This window comes from Elephantulus edwardii, unplaced genomic scaffold (assembly GCF_000299155.1).
Source record: "Elephantulus edwardii isolate Elephantulus edwardi_28Jun2011 unplaced genomic scaffold, EleEdw1.0 scaffold00015, whole genome shotgun sequence".
Lineage (NCBI taxonomy): Eukaryota > Metazoa > Chordata > Mammalia > Macroscelidea > Macroscelididae > Elephantulus > Elephantulus edwardii.
The window spans coordinates 2,324,215-2,340,274 of NW_006399765.1; the positions used below are offsets into that span (position 1 = coordinate 2,324,215).

General features: G+C 44.3%; 1 pseudogene; it reads left to right on the forward strand.

The window, feature by feature from the left end:
- The first annotated feature begins 827 nt into the window (after positions 1 to 827).
- Positions 828 to 14,216, forward strand: LOC102859892 (annotated as a pseudogene).
- The last annotated feature ends 1,844 nt before the right edge of the window (positions 14,217 to 16,060 follow it).

A 16,060-nucleotide genomic window follows, 5' to 3' on the forward strand; every position in this document is an offset into this window, starting at 1 on the left:
GAAGCACATTTTCAATAAACATTTCTCCTGTTCATTCCCCTCAAACCCTGTGCTTTTGTGGGGCTCAGACAAAAGAGACACCCCTCCTCCTAGCTATGTTTCTGGGTGTGCTCTTATCAAGGTGACCACACCAGAACCTTACCTAACCCCAGCTCTCAAGGGCTTTCTCCTTCCTTTTAAGGAAGAATCACAACTCCCCACAGGGCCTCGCTGCTTGCACAGCTTAAACTATGTGCCCTGCAAGAAGGACAAAAGGAGCTCCCTAAACTGTGGTCAAAGCGTAGATGCAAATCTAGGGAACTTCACTGCACAATGACAGGGACTCATCATAACACTGACACCATTGAAGTAGAGAAAATAAGACCTCATCCCCTGAGATCATCATGAAAATGCACAGCTGGCCCTGTGAGCTTTCCTCCTGGCTCAGCTGAACAGCTCATCTGAGCTCAAATGTTGGGCTCCAACTGGTGGTTGAATGCATATATCACTTCTGCAAATTTCTAGGACAGAGGTCTTCCACCCAGATCACACTCCTGGTGATTCTGGATGAGAAAAAGCCAAGAGTATCACTGGTTTGTGTGTAGAAGCCAAGAGACAAAGCTTGGCCACTAAAGCAATTAGCGACGCCACCTCACAAAGCCTTTTGCAGTATTTATCTCAGTAATGTACTAAATTGTGTCTGATGCCTGTTTCACAATCTCAAAGCAGGAACTGCCAGACTCCTACAGCCCTCTCTTCTTATCACAGTCACTTCCCCGATCGAAAGACTGCTTGTCTCTCTACAGAGCAGAGTCCAGGGTAACACTGGCTTAGAGCAAGCTCCAGGGATGACCATGAGACCCATACCTGCCTCACAGCCCCAGCTGCCTCTGCCTTCCTTGCTGCTACCTCTGCTTCTGGGACTCTCAGGTGAGTGTGTCTGTCCTCAGACATCACCCTGCAGGAAGGCTCATCTGAGTGTGCTTGACAGCATTAGCTTCCGCTCTAGACAGTGGGACCAGCGTAGCTCTGATATATTTTTCTTTTTCTTTCTTTCTTCCTTCCTTTCCTTCTTTCTAATATTGGTTTGCTTACAAAGTTTGCATACATTGTGTTTCACACTATTCTTCATTCACATTGAGTTTCACACAGTCCTTCCCATGTATTATGTTTTATAACATTAATCACCATTGGGCCTTGCCCATCATTACCCAGTCTTTTCAGATCCCTGACAGATCCTTCCCATTTGATCCCCCCATCCCTCCATCCACCAAATTGTGCAACCCTGTGGTTTCACCCCTACCCATCTTCACCGCACTACTCCCACCCCATCCCCTTTTGGGTCCCCATATATGTTCTTCTAGTTATCCTTCTATTTTTACAACAATGCAGTATTTGTCCTTATGAGGCTGAGTTAGTTCACGCAGCATAATGTTCTTCATTCTCTCCCAAGTTATGTAGTGTTTTTCAAAATCATTGTTCCTAATGCTTCATAGCGTTCCATTGACCTAGCAATTCCACTACTAGAAAAATATCCTAATTAGAACTGAGACACAAATTAAGATCTGTACCCAACTCTTCACAGGAATGTTAGTCATGATCGCAGGAACAGGGAAACAGCCCAAATGTCCAAGCACAGTGAATGGACTCAAAAATTGTGGTATACTCACACAATGGAACTTTCTTAAGTGATTTGCCAATCTTTAGATGTCTCTCGCCTCTGTTTCTTCCTTCTTAAAATATTTTCTCAATTGGTTGAGTTTTGTTTTTGTTTTTTTGTGTTTTTGTTTTTGCATTGGGGCAGATGATTCTCTGTCCCTCTTTCTCTGAAATTACTTCTCAGGCCTCTTTCTCCTCTGCTTCTTTCTTTTTTTAACACACTATCCCTTATATTTCCTTTTATTCCTGGAGCTCTTAATGTTTCTCCTTAGAAGTCCTGCTGCTTTAAAAAGCTTTTTCCTCCCCTTGGGTCTAGCAGAATAAATCTGGTGCACCCTTTGTCTTTCCTGACCTCCCACAATGTTACTGGGTAGAGCTATGTTACCTCAGAAGAAAGGAGGGATTGGGGTGTCTAAAGAAGAAAGGTTTGGAGATCTAGTTCTGAAAGGTTGGTCATTGAAAGCCACAGGGAGCACATTGCTACTCTGAGATATGTTGTTGTGTACTGTCAAGTTGGAACTGACCCTTAGCTGACCCTCCGGTGGGTTTTCAGAGGCAGTTAATCACATGGGAGGAATTAGGCAGTTAAAACATGGGAGGAGTTTGCCCATCCTTCTCCCATGGAGTGGCTGGTGGCCTCGAACCACATGCCTTTAGAATTGCAGCACAGCTTCTTGCCACTAGGCCACCAGATACTTTGAGATGCATACAACATCACTATGAGTCAGAGACAAGGCCACTCTGTTTTTCTTGCTGTTGTTGGTGGTGTTATTTCATCTGCCATAGTGCTCGCTTAGGCAGCACATTTACGAAAATTGGAATGATACAGAGAAGATAGCATGACCCCTGTGCAGGTATGGCACACCTGCCATGCTGTTGATATCCTGTGAAAGCTGATGACCCCCTGGGCGTAACCTGAAAGATCTACCTAAAATCTGAAGGTGGAGGTGAATGTGCAACACGGGACTCCTTGTTCCTGATGAAGACCACCGGGCCTGGGAGGCAGAAATCAGAACCATTAGTAACTGGAATGTGGGATATATGATGTATGAATCTAGTAAACAGTGAAAACAGTTAAAAGTGAAACGGGAAGCCTACTATTCCAGGCATTGCCTTAGTGAGCTGAAATAGGTTCACATTTGCCATTTTTAATTAGACAATGAAATGGCCTATGTGACCTTGGTTGACTCGCTGAATAGGCACTGTACCACACTCATCAAGAAAAAGTATCTTTCAAGATAGGTCATGAAGTGCAACGCTGGCAGTGACAGGATAATGTACACGGCCCTACAGGAAAAACGGGCTTTGGTTTTTTTTATATTTTATTAGTGCTTAGTGTTTGGGGTTCTTTTTATCACATCAACCCTGAAGAATGTACCAAATATGAAGACAATGAAGATTTCTACATCTTCTGAATTGTTAAATTTATTGTTGTTGTTATTGTTATGTGCCATCGAGTCGCTAGCAACTCATAGCGACCCTATGTACAAGAGCTTTAAATGCTGTTCTATGCTGTGCCAACCTAATCATCTCAAACTATCAACTGTCAATAATTATTACTGATAATTGGAATAAGAAAGTTGAAAGGAAATAAGAAGGATGAGTAGTTGGAAAACAAAGCCTTGGTTACAGAAACATATCAGACAGAGATCAGAGAGCATAATTTTGCATGACCACTGTCTTAGTCATTGCAAATATATTTCCAGCAACATACACATGAATCACACCTTTTGGGATACACAGGACTTAAATTGACTCTATCAATTAGAAGTGTGGAAAGAGATAATAGAGAAACTTAATATCATCAGTCAAAACACGAGCAAGGGCCAATTGTACAAAAGACCATTCCTGTGTAATGCAAAGTAAAGCATCATAATGAAATGTGCTAATTCTTGAATAAGAGAACTAAAAAGAAAAAAAATCTCATGCTATTTCTTAAGCTGAAAAGCCTGAGGGAAAATTCAAGCCTCAAGCTGTAATATTGAAGGATTCTATAGGAAAAATACAGAATGACAAAGAATGAAATGAGTACAGACTACACAGAGTCACGGTCCCAAAATGATTATGTTCATGTTCAGTCACTTCAGGAGGGAGCAGGTTCTTAAGAACCGATGCTACTTAAGGGATAAATCCAACCTGCACTGAGGACATTGACAAAAAACAAAGCTTCAGGCATTAACAGAATAAGATGTTTCAACAAAGAATGCAATTCTGGAAGCACTCATCCATCTCTCCCAAGTAAATTGAAGAAAGCCACCTGGCCAATCAACTAAAAGAGATCCATAACACATTGTGCCCATTTCAGAGAAAAGTAATCCCACAGGCAGTGGAAATTGTCAAACTAGGTCAAGGAAAATTGTGCTGTATATAATGTAAAAGATTATTGAAGCTGTACAGTGATTGAGAACTTCCACAAGTTCAAGGAGACACAGATTCAGGAAGATCAATCGTATCTAGTAAAATGGTTCTTGGTCAAAGCAAAGGATATAAAAAAAAATTTACCTGTATTTTATTGACTATGCAAAGGCATTTGCTATGTGGATCACAACAAATTATGAATTATATTGAGTAGAATGGGAATTCCAGAACACTTCATTGTGCTCCTTCAGAACCTGGATGTAGACCAAGAGATAGTCATTTGAACGTGTCAAGGGAATGCTGTTGTGGTTAATATCAGAAAAACATGTCAAACCATTCTAGTCACCATTTTGCATATCACTATCTTTATTCAATACCTATGATGAGTCAATGATCTGAGAAGTGGAATTATATGAAGAAGAATAAAGTGTTTGCTCTTCAAGACTCATTAACAACCCAAGATATGCAAATGTCACAACACTGCTACATGACAGTAAAGAGAATCTGAAAAATTTACTATGAAGATCAAAGGTCTTCAGTATAGAACACATCTCAACATAGGAAAACAAAAATATTTCTCTGGATCAATAAACAATATCACGATAAATGGAGAAATCTTCGAAGTTGTCAAGAATTTTCTTTTATTTGGCTCTACAATCAAAACCCAGGGAAGCAGCAGTGAAGAAATCAAACCAAGATTACGTTGGGTAAACTGACTGCAAAAGATCTCTTTAAAGTGATAAAAAAGCAAAGAGGTCACTGAGAACTGAGGTTCACCTGATGCAAACTATGGCATTTACAACCTTCTCACATGTGTGATAAACAAGCAGGGGGAAATCTGCTCTAAGGATCTCTCCAAAGTCCTAAAGAGTAATGATACCAGTTGAAAGACTAAGGTGTGCCTGATCCAAACTATGATCTTGTCAATTGCTTCCTAAAGCATCTTAAAGTTCTTTCATCTTTCATCTGCAGCTTTCAGTGGACAATGAGTGAGGAGGACCAAAAACGAATCAATGCCTTTGAACTGTGGTGTTGGAGAACTCACCCAAGACCTGGTAAAAGAACAATTAAGTCTGTCTTAGAGGATGTTCCACTCACATGCTCCTTAGAGGTAAAGATAGCGAACCTTTGGCTCACTTTTTTGGACACTATGTCAGAAGTGCCCAGTTATTGGAAAGTTACCTCTTGCTTGTAAAGGTGGAGGCCAGAGAAAGTAGGGAAGTTCCTCAAGGAGATGAACTGACACAGCGACTGTTAACAATGGATGGTGGGAGGTCATGAGGACGGTGCCGGCCAGGGCCAGGCTCAGCTCTGTTGCTCACAGGGTCACTACGAGTCCTAGTGGGCTTGAAGTCACTTAGAAACAACAAATGCATGTCAGTGCTTTACAGTAAATAAAGGGACTGAAGAAGGAGGAGGCAATGGAGTTATGGTTATACTTCCGATCAGTGGCAAGCTCAGGCTGGGAGCCAGGTGATGTCTCCCCTCCCCTGAGGCTGTCAGCAGTTTCTGCCTCTGCTTTGCTCATTCTCTCCTCCTGTTCCCCATCTCACCCTTTCATGCAGCTCTGCCAGCCTTCCTCTCTCTTTCTACCTCCTTCCCTGTGTATCCCGGTGTTCATCTGTCTGTTCCTCCCTAGTTATTATTGTCTGTTTCCTTCAGGCTGGTGATGACATTTTAGAAAAGCCCCCTTCTTTCTCAGTGTCCGCACAATGATGATATATTCATCTCTCGTGGCTCCCAGGTCCATGCTAAGAAGGGACTTCCGCTTGTTCCCTCATTTTCTTTTCCGAGCCAGCACAGGCTTGGAGGCGTCTCATACTTGAGAACGCAGACACTTAAGTTCAGTGTAAAATTTCCTCACAGGAGAATAAAGGCTTCGGCCAGGTTTCCAATCAGTCTGACGGCTCCAAAGAACAAACTTTTCCTTGTGACACTGTTTCTGCCCGCGGCGTATTTAATGGGTGCAGGGATAAAGGTAGGGTCATGGTAAGTATTTCAGAGAAGATCAAGTCAAGACTGAGTACACAGACACGAGAACTGACAGCTTGTGTCTCCTGCAGGAGTGACCGGTCAGGAGGAGCTGCAGGTGACTCAGGCTGGGACGGCGTCGGTCAAAGCTGGAGAGGCGGTCAATCTGTCATGTATCCTCTCCTCTCACTTGCCCTTAGGGTCCATCCAATGGTTCAAGGGGGAAGGACCCAATCGGCAGTTAGTCTACAATTTCAAAGAAGGCCTGGACCACGTACGCCTCTACCCCCGAGTGAGAAACCTTACAGATCCAACAAAACCAAGGAACCTGGACTTTTCCATCCGCATCAGCAACATCACCCCAGCCGACACCGGCACCTACTTCTGTGTGAAGTTCACGAGAGTGAGCCCTGACGTGGATTATAAGACAGGTCCTGGGACCCGGCTGATTGTGAGTGGTGAGTACAGTGTGAGGACCTGGTGCACGACTGCAGCTCAGTACTGACTCCTCTGTTCTCTGGGCGTCCACTCAGTTTCAGGTGTGATGTGGGCTTCTCTTCATTATCTCTCACCCTCTTCCCCAGACCTCTGGCTGAGGTCTAGAGGTCATGCTGCTCCCTCGCAGCCCCAGAGCTGGCAAGAAGTGAAGAAAAGTCTAGAAACCCCATAGGTCTGGCTCATGCCATTGCTTTGTGCCACCTGGTTCCCCAGATGTGGGCGATGAGAAGTTTGGACACCTCTAGTCACAAGGCAAACCCCACCCCATCCTCAGATTCTCACCCCAGCACAGCTGTGTTTCTCCTCTTCCACACACACACCTGCTGAGGCCCCACTGTGTGCAGCTCTGCTGAGGGCCCACTGTGTGCAGCTCTGCACTGGACTTAGGAAGCAGCAGTTACCAACATGAACAGAATTTCTCTCCGTGAGCATCAATTCTTTTCCTCCCAATGCAAAATAGGTCTGGCCAGGGCAGAGGTGGGTGTGCATTTGTATTGATTCTTCAGAAACATCACACTGAACAGAAGGTCCTGAGAGGCAGTTTCCCTGCTGGATCTGGGAGCCCTGGCTGGGAGATGTGGAGAGGGCTGGTGTTGCTGTGGGCTCTGTGAGGGAACCCCATGTGAACACTTGCTCCCTAAGAATAGAAGACTCCAAGCCAGGCCTGGTCATCCCAGAATGTCCTCCCCCAGAGACTAGCTAGCCCTCCATGCATTGACTGGTCACATGGTCCAGGGAGCTAAGAAGATGCTTTTAAAAAAAAATAATTGTGATTTTAATGAACATTTACAGTTAGATTTTAATTCATTCATTGTTGTACATTTTACTCCCTCCCCCTCCCTCCCCCCTCTCCTAGTTCCCTTTTTTGTTCATATTTATTCATTGCACAATTACCGATCTCACCACCAGTTCTCTTTGCGATGATAGACATCTTAATCTGGGATGTTGTCGTAAGTATAATACCTAATCACATATTCATATTAGACAGTTCTTCATTTGTAAAAAGATGCTGTTTAGTGCTCTGTGCCAGGCTGATCTCCCACCCCACTTCCAATCCTCACGCATAGATGGGGCAGAGGTTGGGAGATGATAGGGTGAGAAAGTGATGGCATCTGGGTAGGAATGTCCAGTGGTTCCAATTCCAAAGTGACAAATGCACTGCTTCTGTGACATCACACACTCTGTCCACAGAAAAGCCTGGTGCTTAGTTGTTGATGTTTTTAAGAACCCCACACCCAACAGAATGAGACCTTGTCCATCGTTGCCCATCCTCGCAGGCTCTGCTGTGCGTGAGAACATTGCTGCGGTCACTGTGTCAGTCCCTCCTGTTCAGGCCCGACCATCTGCTTTTCCAGGCTTGGCATCCCTGTCCAGGGACTGGGCCCTCCTGAGACTGTGGGAGAAGGATGGAACATGCCCAAAATACGGGAGACTAAGCCTCACCATCGTAGCTTCGAAGCAGCTCTTAAAAGGAAGGCTGGCTACTCTGGCTACACTTCTGCCGAGACACATTTGTTTGCTCCTTTGACTGTCCGTGATAGGTAGTCATTTTTCAAGGACAACCTAAGGACCTTCAGCCTCCTTACCTTGAAATCAAACCTGCAGGTGGTGTGGTGATACACTGACAAGTGGTTAGATTACCATTTATGCTCTGAGAAAAAGATTGCGATTCTCTCTCCCTGCTCCTCTAGTACCTGACCTGTGCTTCTGTTCTTCTTGTTGTTAAGTGCCATTAAATTGATCACAAATCATAGCAACCCTATGAACAACATACCCGAACCCTGTCCTATCCTATGTCAACCTCACAACTCTGACACACTCCAGGTCATTGTTACTGGTGTCAACTCACTTGGTTCAAGGTTTTCCCCTCCCTCACTGCCCCCCACCCCCACCTTTCCAAGCATGGTGTCCTTGCCTTAGAAGGAGGCAGGATTCAGGTTGGCCAGCTATGATCCAGTCCAGCTAGCCTCCCCTACCTGCGACAAGTAAAGAATATGCAAAAAAGAGGAAGCCCCTGAGTGAGGTGGATGAGGAGTGACTACCACGATGAGCTGGAGGATCTCACAGATTGTCAGGGTGGCGCAACAGAGGCCAGGGATCTTATTTGCTGTTCATAGACAGAGTCACTATGGGTCTAAGTCCACTTATGGCACTTAACAACTACAACAGCCTGGCCAATCAGGGGAAGACAGCAGCCCGTGTGAGTGCACCATGGAGCAGGTCAGCCTTGAACTCAGCATAAACTCCATGTCTGTCCCTGTACTCCCTGACTCGCCAGGTCCCTCCGTCTCTCTGTGTCCTATTATGTGAGATGAGGACAGTGGCCCCTCCCTCCAACATTATTACCAGGCTTAGGGAATAATCTGCAGGAGGAGTGTGAACAGTGACCACTTGTCATTAATGGTGACTGCTTACAAATACTCCTTCTTGGAGCCAAGACTTCTGTCCCTCTGCTATCGGCCCCAGCACTGGTGAGCTTCACCTGCGAGTCCCATGCTTTCTCCCCCTCGAGATGTCATCCTAAAATGGTTCAAAAATGGGAACGAGCTCCTGATCCACCAGGAAGAGGTGGTCCCAACGGGCGACAGTGTTTCCTACAACGTCTCCAGCACAGCCCAGGTGATGCTGACCCAGGACGACGTCCACAGCCAGGTCATCTGTGAGGTGGCCCACACGACCCTGCAGGGCTCCCTCCATGGGACGGCCAACTTGTCTGAGACCATCCGAGGTAGACGACACTCACACCCAGCCCAGACCCTCCCAACACCTGTACCATCATCTACACTCCATCAATCGTGCTGTTCAACAGTCTTACTGATTGTTATGTTAATAGCTGCACTCAGCTGAACAGCGTCCAGGTTCCAAGCACAGAGCTAGGTCACTTCATTTCTTTTACCAATAACAGCAGCAATAATTGCACATTGACTACATGCTAAGCTACTATGTGCTTGGTGATGTCTCTCATTTTGCTACAAATACTAGGCTCAGAATCAGGACATGTTGGTTTTATTGCTATTACTCTACTACAAGCTGTCACTTTTTGAGTCCCTGCTGTGTGCTTTCACTGTGCCTGGTGATGTCATCCGTTAGGTAAAGAAGAGGCACATTGCATGAGGACCGGCTTCATTACTGGTGTCACCCTTGGTGACTCCTTTGCCACGATGGTGGGAGTTCCCTGCTCTCAAGCCCCTTCTCTGTGATCTGTGTGTTCCATAAGGTCAGAGCTTCTGCTCTGTGCTCTTTCAGTTCCACCCATCTTGAAGGTTACTCGGCAACCCCAAGGGGACCAGGTGAACGCCACCTGCCAGGTGAAGTTCTACCCCAAGAGCCTGAAGTTGACCTGGTTGGAGAATGGAATTGTGTCCCGAGCACATTCAATTCTGATCCTCACCAAGAAAAAGGATGGAACCTATAACGTGAAGAGCTAGATACTGGTGAACTCATCTGCCCACAAGGTGAATGTGGTGCTCACCTGCCAGGTGGTACATGACGGGCAGCCAGCGGTCACCAAGCAGCTGACCCTGACACGCACAGAGCCGCAAAAGGATGAGAACACCGAAACACTCTCTCGTGCGCCCTCCACTTCTTATCATCTGCCCTTTAAATAAATTAAATGCTCATTTTATTTTTATTATTTTAATGTTAAGATCATTGCTCTTTTGTTTTTAGGTTGTCAGAATCTTATTGTCATTAGACTTAAATAAGTTCATCTTAACGCATGTTGACCTCCTGTGACCAAAATAAAACTTCCCTCATGGGATTTCTGCTCTATAATTTTTGTGAAAGCAGATGATCAGGCTTTTCTTCTGTAGAAACACTGAAGGTTGGATTCAGTCTGCTGCCCTTTTGGTTAAGAGTCAAGGTTACCCTTTGTACCACCACGATATTATAGTCAAATCTCTAATCAAACGCAACATACAAAGAAATTAATAGAAAAAATATCTTGATATAAGTATTGCAATTATGACCAATAAAAAGGTCACTATTTGAAATTAATAAATGGAAAAGATAATGCCAGCAAAGAATAAAAACAATTCTTAAGAACTCAGAAGTTAATCCTATAAATAAAATGCAGACTACATGGGAAAGTTCACTAGCTGTCCTTAAGACTAGATGGGAATTATGGAAACAAGAATGAGTAAGGTGAAGGTGTTCCCTGTGTGGTGCGAGCAGTTAGCATACTCAGCTGCCCGCAGAAAGCTTGTCAGTTTGAGTTCATCCACAGGTGCCTTGGAACAAAGGCCTGGTCATCTGCTTCTGCCATTGAAAACCAGTTGGAGTCCATAGATGGGATCAATCAATACACTTGGTACCAGCAGTCAGGAGGTCAGGAGATGTATTGCACTGGGCAAGCTTGGAGCCAGGTATTTCTCTAAATTATTGAGGAGTAATGTTGTCACCTTGAGGACAAAGGTGTGCCTAATTCACACCATCATCTTTTTAGTCACTTGCTATGCACCTGAGACCTGGACAATAACTAAAAGTGATAAAAGAAGATTAAAACTGCGGTGGTGAAGAAGAGTGATCAAGATCTCCAGGACTGTCAAAACAACAAACAGATATGTCTTGGAGAACATGCATCCAGGAGTGCTCCTTGAGGGAAAGATGATGAAACTTGTCTCACCTACTTTGGTCATGTTGCCAGGAGAGGTTAGTCCTTGGAGAGGGACAACATGCTTAGAAAGACAGAGAGAGGGCAAAAGAGAGGAATACCCTTGACCAGATGGTTTGTACTGACTGTGGAAAAGAGCTTGGGTATGTCCCAGATTGTGAGGATGGCACGAGATAGGACAGGATTCCCATCAGTTGTTCTTAGGGATTGCAATGAGTTGTACTCAACCTGACAACACCTACCACCCCCAAAAACAACAGACGGGATCACCAGGAGCCAGAATCCACATCAACTGATGCTGATAAGAGAAATAGAAATTATCAAACCTGAAACCAAGAGCAAAAAGGTTCAAAACAAGAGGTTTTCCTGTGGGAGAATGAGAAGTAGGACATAAAGGTCACTTGAAGAAATACTATCTGAAAATTTCCCTAACTTATAAATGTATCATGTGGTACACATTCATCACTCTTTAGTTTATTGTTGTTGTTTTCTAAATTTTAAAGTAATAAATTTAGTTTTAAGGTGATATTAAAAAAAATTCCCTAACTGTTAAATGAAATGAATGTACAAATTCAAGAAGCTGAGAAAATTCAAACACAACTTGTGTACATTACAATGATCTTCAAGCTGACACACACAAAGAGAAAGAAGAGTAGAAATGACATGTGACTTCTCATTGGAAGAAGGAAGACTCAAGGCAACAATAAAGCTCTAAAAGAGAAGACATTTTCTAATAACAGTAGGATTCTACAGCCTATTAAAATGAGCTCTATAAAGAAGGAAACAGAGACTCCAGGCAAATTCTAAAACATAGAAAAGAAAATTTATCATCTGGACTAGAAGAAAACCTAAAGAAACTTTTTAGAACTGAGAAAAAAAGTATTTCAACTTCTTCATGCTCTTCTTCCCTGTTTTAACCAATCTTTTGGTTCTGAGTGGTACACACCAGGAACTCAGGGGGTAATATGAAATAACAAAGACAGCCTGCAATTAGCATCAGAGCAAGAGCTTGTCCTAAATTGATCACTATGAATCAGAGTTCCCCATGCCCCGTTCAGTCTAGACAGAAAAATCTGTGCCATTTAGGATGAAGTTCCCCATCTCTGACTAGTCATTATCCTCCACAATTTCAACTGTAAGCCTGTGAGCTTGTGCACTAAGATATAGTAATTGTCCTTTTTTTAATGACATTTTCTTTGTGCTTGTGTTTTCTTGCTAATAGCACTGAGAGCCTTGCTTTTGTATTGAATATTCTTTCCTTCCTAGTTTCTCATTGTGGTTTTAGAAGCATATTTGCAGCTTAATAGCTCTATGCCATTGTGCTTAGTCATTTGAAGATTTTTGTGTGCACTATTCAACCTGTCTCTATCTTCATTTCAGGGTCTCTAAGTATAAACCAGCCATTTCCCTTAAGCCTTGGAGAGGGCACAGTCAGAGTGTTCTTTGCATGAAAGGAGGATGCTGCTTCACCTCACATACTTCAGGGATGTTGCTAGGAGAGACTATTCCTTGGAAAAGGACATGATGTTCGGAAAGGTAGAAGGTCGGTAAAGGAAAGGAAGGCCCAAGACCAGATGGATTGACATGGTGACTGCTGCAATGGCCTCTAATGTGTCAGGAAGAGTGAAGATGGCACAGGATGGGACAGGGTTCAGATGTGTTGTTCACAAGGTCATTAGGGATGGTACCCAACTCGACAGCACCTGACAACAATATGTATAACAAAATTAGTTGCTTTTGAGTCAATTCTGGCTCATGGAGACCCCATGCACTGCGGATTACAGCTCTACTGCAGAGAGTGCTCCTGGCTGCTACCTGGTGGGATCCAATCACTAGGCCTTTCTTCTGAGACTCCTCGGTGTGGACCCAGTCAGCCCATCTTTCCACTACAGTTCTAATGTCTAACTGTTTCAACACCCTAGGATTCCTTTCAGGATTCCACTACTTCCAGATCATGGCCCTGTATTTGATAAAGTCCATTTGAGAACAAACCAAATCTCTGTTTAATTTTAAACCAAACAAAAATACAGATAATTCTAACAATATATAAATGGGTTTCTCTAGATCCAAATTTCTTCATCTAACAAAAAGAGAGCAGGTGGCTTCTGCTCTGGGACAATATGGTCTGGGTCATGTTTGAGGACCAACCCTAACACGACACTCTGTTTCTTTGATCTATCACTAGGATTCATTAGGGAAGGCTGCGTGGAGGACTCCCTCAACTCCCTGGTACAAAGCCTTGTACCTCAGACACTGAAATCTGCCCTTCCCTTACCTGCATTGTCCACATTCACTTCCTAGATAATGAGTGGTTGAACCTGCCTTTGCTCAAGAACACTGTTTGGAGCACTATCCTAAAGAGCAAGAATGATCTATTTCAACAGGATTGAGTTCCATTCATCTTCTGACCCATTAATTGAGTCCCATTTATCTAAGCTCTGAACCTCATAAGACTAGGGATATAATCCATTAGACCAGGCTGCTCCTTGGAGGCAAGGATTCTGAGGCTTCGTCTGACATACTTTGGACATGTTGTAAGGAGGGAAAAGGTCCTTGGAGAGGGACATCATGCTGGGGAGGGTGGAGGGACGGCTCAGATGGGGAAGACCCTCTATGAGGTGGATTGATTCAGTGACTGGGGTAATCAGGATGGGTGTGTCAGAGGCAGTGAGATTGGCACAGGATGGAGCAGGGTTTAGGGCTGTTGTACATAGGGTCGTTATGAGTTGCAAGCGACTCGATGGCACATAACAACAACAACAACAAGGGGCCATGAGCATCAGGTAGGCAAACCCCATGTTACACCTACAGGCTACTCAATCCATGTTCTCCTCACCCCTTCCTTCTTGGATGATGAGTGGCTATTGATAAGGTCAAGAAGATGAGGACAGATAGCACTCTGGTTCAAAGGCTGAAGACATCAGTGGACCAGGAAGCTCAAAGGTAGCCAGGAACCCTGGGATTGGACTCCAGATTGCCTTCTCTAATGACTCCCTTTGCCGGTTGATTTCCAGAATCTGTGTCGTCTGATCCACTCTCCCTCCTTGGAGGTCTCCTCCTAGGCTTCAAGCTGCTGCTGCTGCTGGTGGTTGGTGTCTCTGTCTTCTATGTCCACAGGAAACAGACGTCCCAAATGTAAGTTGTGGGGGAAGCTCCAGCTTCATGAAGGGAGAGCAGGCCAACGTCTGTCACAGAAAAGAGAAAGGTCAGCAGGAAGGGCCAGTCCTGTGAAAAGTTTCACATGTCATACGTTATCAGGTCCCACCTGGAGTTAGGAGAGGTGCTCCAGCTTTTCCGAATCCCTTGTGAATCTTTCAAATCATCTTAGATGTGCTCAGGTCTCAGGCTGAATGTGGATCCAGAGGGAGATGAATTAGATCAAAGGTTTCCCAAGGGGCATCTCAAGGCCTTCAGTGTTGAATGGGGAAAATGGTAGAGAGGGGCGTGCGAGGGGCAATGGAATGGGAAGTTCCCTGGAGATCACACGCAGATTATTTTGATGTTGGTCTCCATGGGGGCAAAAGGAATCCACCACATTTGAGAGTATGACTGAGAGCCTTGGATCGGCTGGTGTGAGAGTTATTCTACTGACTTTCATGTAGCTGAGAGGTCAGGACTGGAAATGGAGTGTCAGGACTTAGCAAAGAAAGTTAACATTGGCATTGGTTCTACCCCAAGAGCTTATTATTCCCTGACATCTGTCATCCCAGGAAGACAACGTCCTTGGAGACACACTGGGAATTCAGGAAACACTTAATGAACAGGCAATGAATTATGGTTCTATTTCCTCATAGGTCCTTTCTTCCTCCTCAGATGAGTTGGGCTGAGGGAAGGTTCCAGATCTAAATATCCACAGACTCTGCTCCCTGTGCTTCTCTGCCCTGAACACATTCCTGCACACACTCTGACGGCTGCTTCTCATGGTCCTTGAATACTCCAGGGATGTGTTTTGGGAATTGACTGAGGAATGAATCACTCCACTTCCTTAGAACCTGAGATGAAGTCCAGTTTTCTAACCATATCAAGAGCTGTCACCTTGAATGCTCTGAAACTTGGCATGGACCATATACACAAGTCTATGCTCTGAAGAATTCCCACCTCCTGGATTCCTGCTTCTCTCCAACTACCAGTCTTCCTTCTGAACAGAAGTGGATCCCTGTTCCTATTTTCAAAAAGAAAACTTATTCTTTCCTCCTTCTTTGCTCAAGTGCCCTACTCCTTTAACCCAGAAGATATTTTCTCATTCCTCTCTGTTATGGAAATACTAGGTTTTTATATCATCCATTGTGTTCCTTATCCTATTGGTCATGGCACAAATGAAAATCCAAAAGCTTGCTATATACCTCATATTTAATTCTATAATTAAGATGTTTATATGGAAGGTTAGCTTTATAAATGTTTAACCATTGATTGTCTAAAAGGAAATAAACCTCAAAAAGTCTCATTTGTAGTAGCTGCCAATTCTGGAGTATAAATTTTTCCATCATGGTCGACTTCCGTCTGTTGTTGTTATGTGCCATTGGGTCACATGTGACTCATAACGACCTTATGTACAGTAGCTCTGAACTCTACACTATCCTGCACCAGTCTTACTGACTCTCACACACCTACCTCTATTGCCCTAGTTATCATGTTGGTCCATCTCATGCAGGATCTTCCTCTCCTGCACTGTCCCTTCACCCTTCCAAGAATGTCCCTCTCGGCCACAAGCTCAAAGTATGTGAGATGAAGCTTCACAAGGAGAAACTTGGTTTCATCCTCTCCAAGACTGACCTATTTGTTCCATTTTGTCTCTCCAAGACAGACCTAGTGGTTGATGGTATGTTCAATACTCGTCTCTAGCACCACAACCCTAAGGCCTTCTTTTGTCATCTTTAGCCATTGTGCAGTTCTTTGATGCATAGCAAGTAATTGTAAAGACCGTGGCCTGGGTCAGGCCTACCTTAGTCCTAGACTGACGTTATCATTCTTTAACACTTTGGA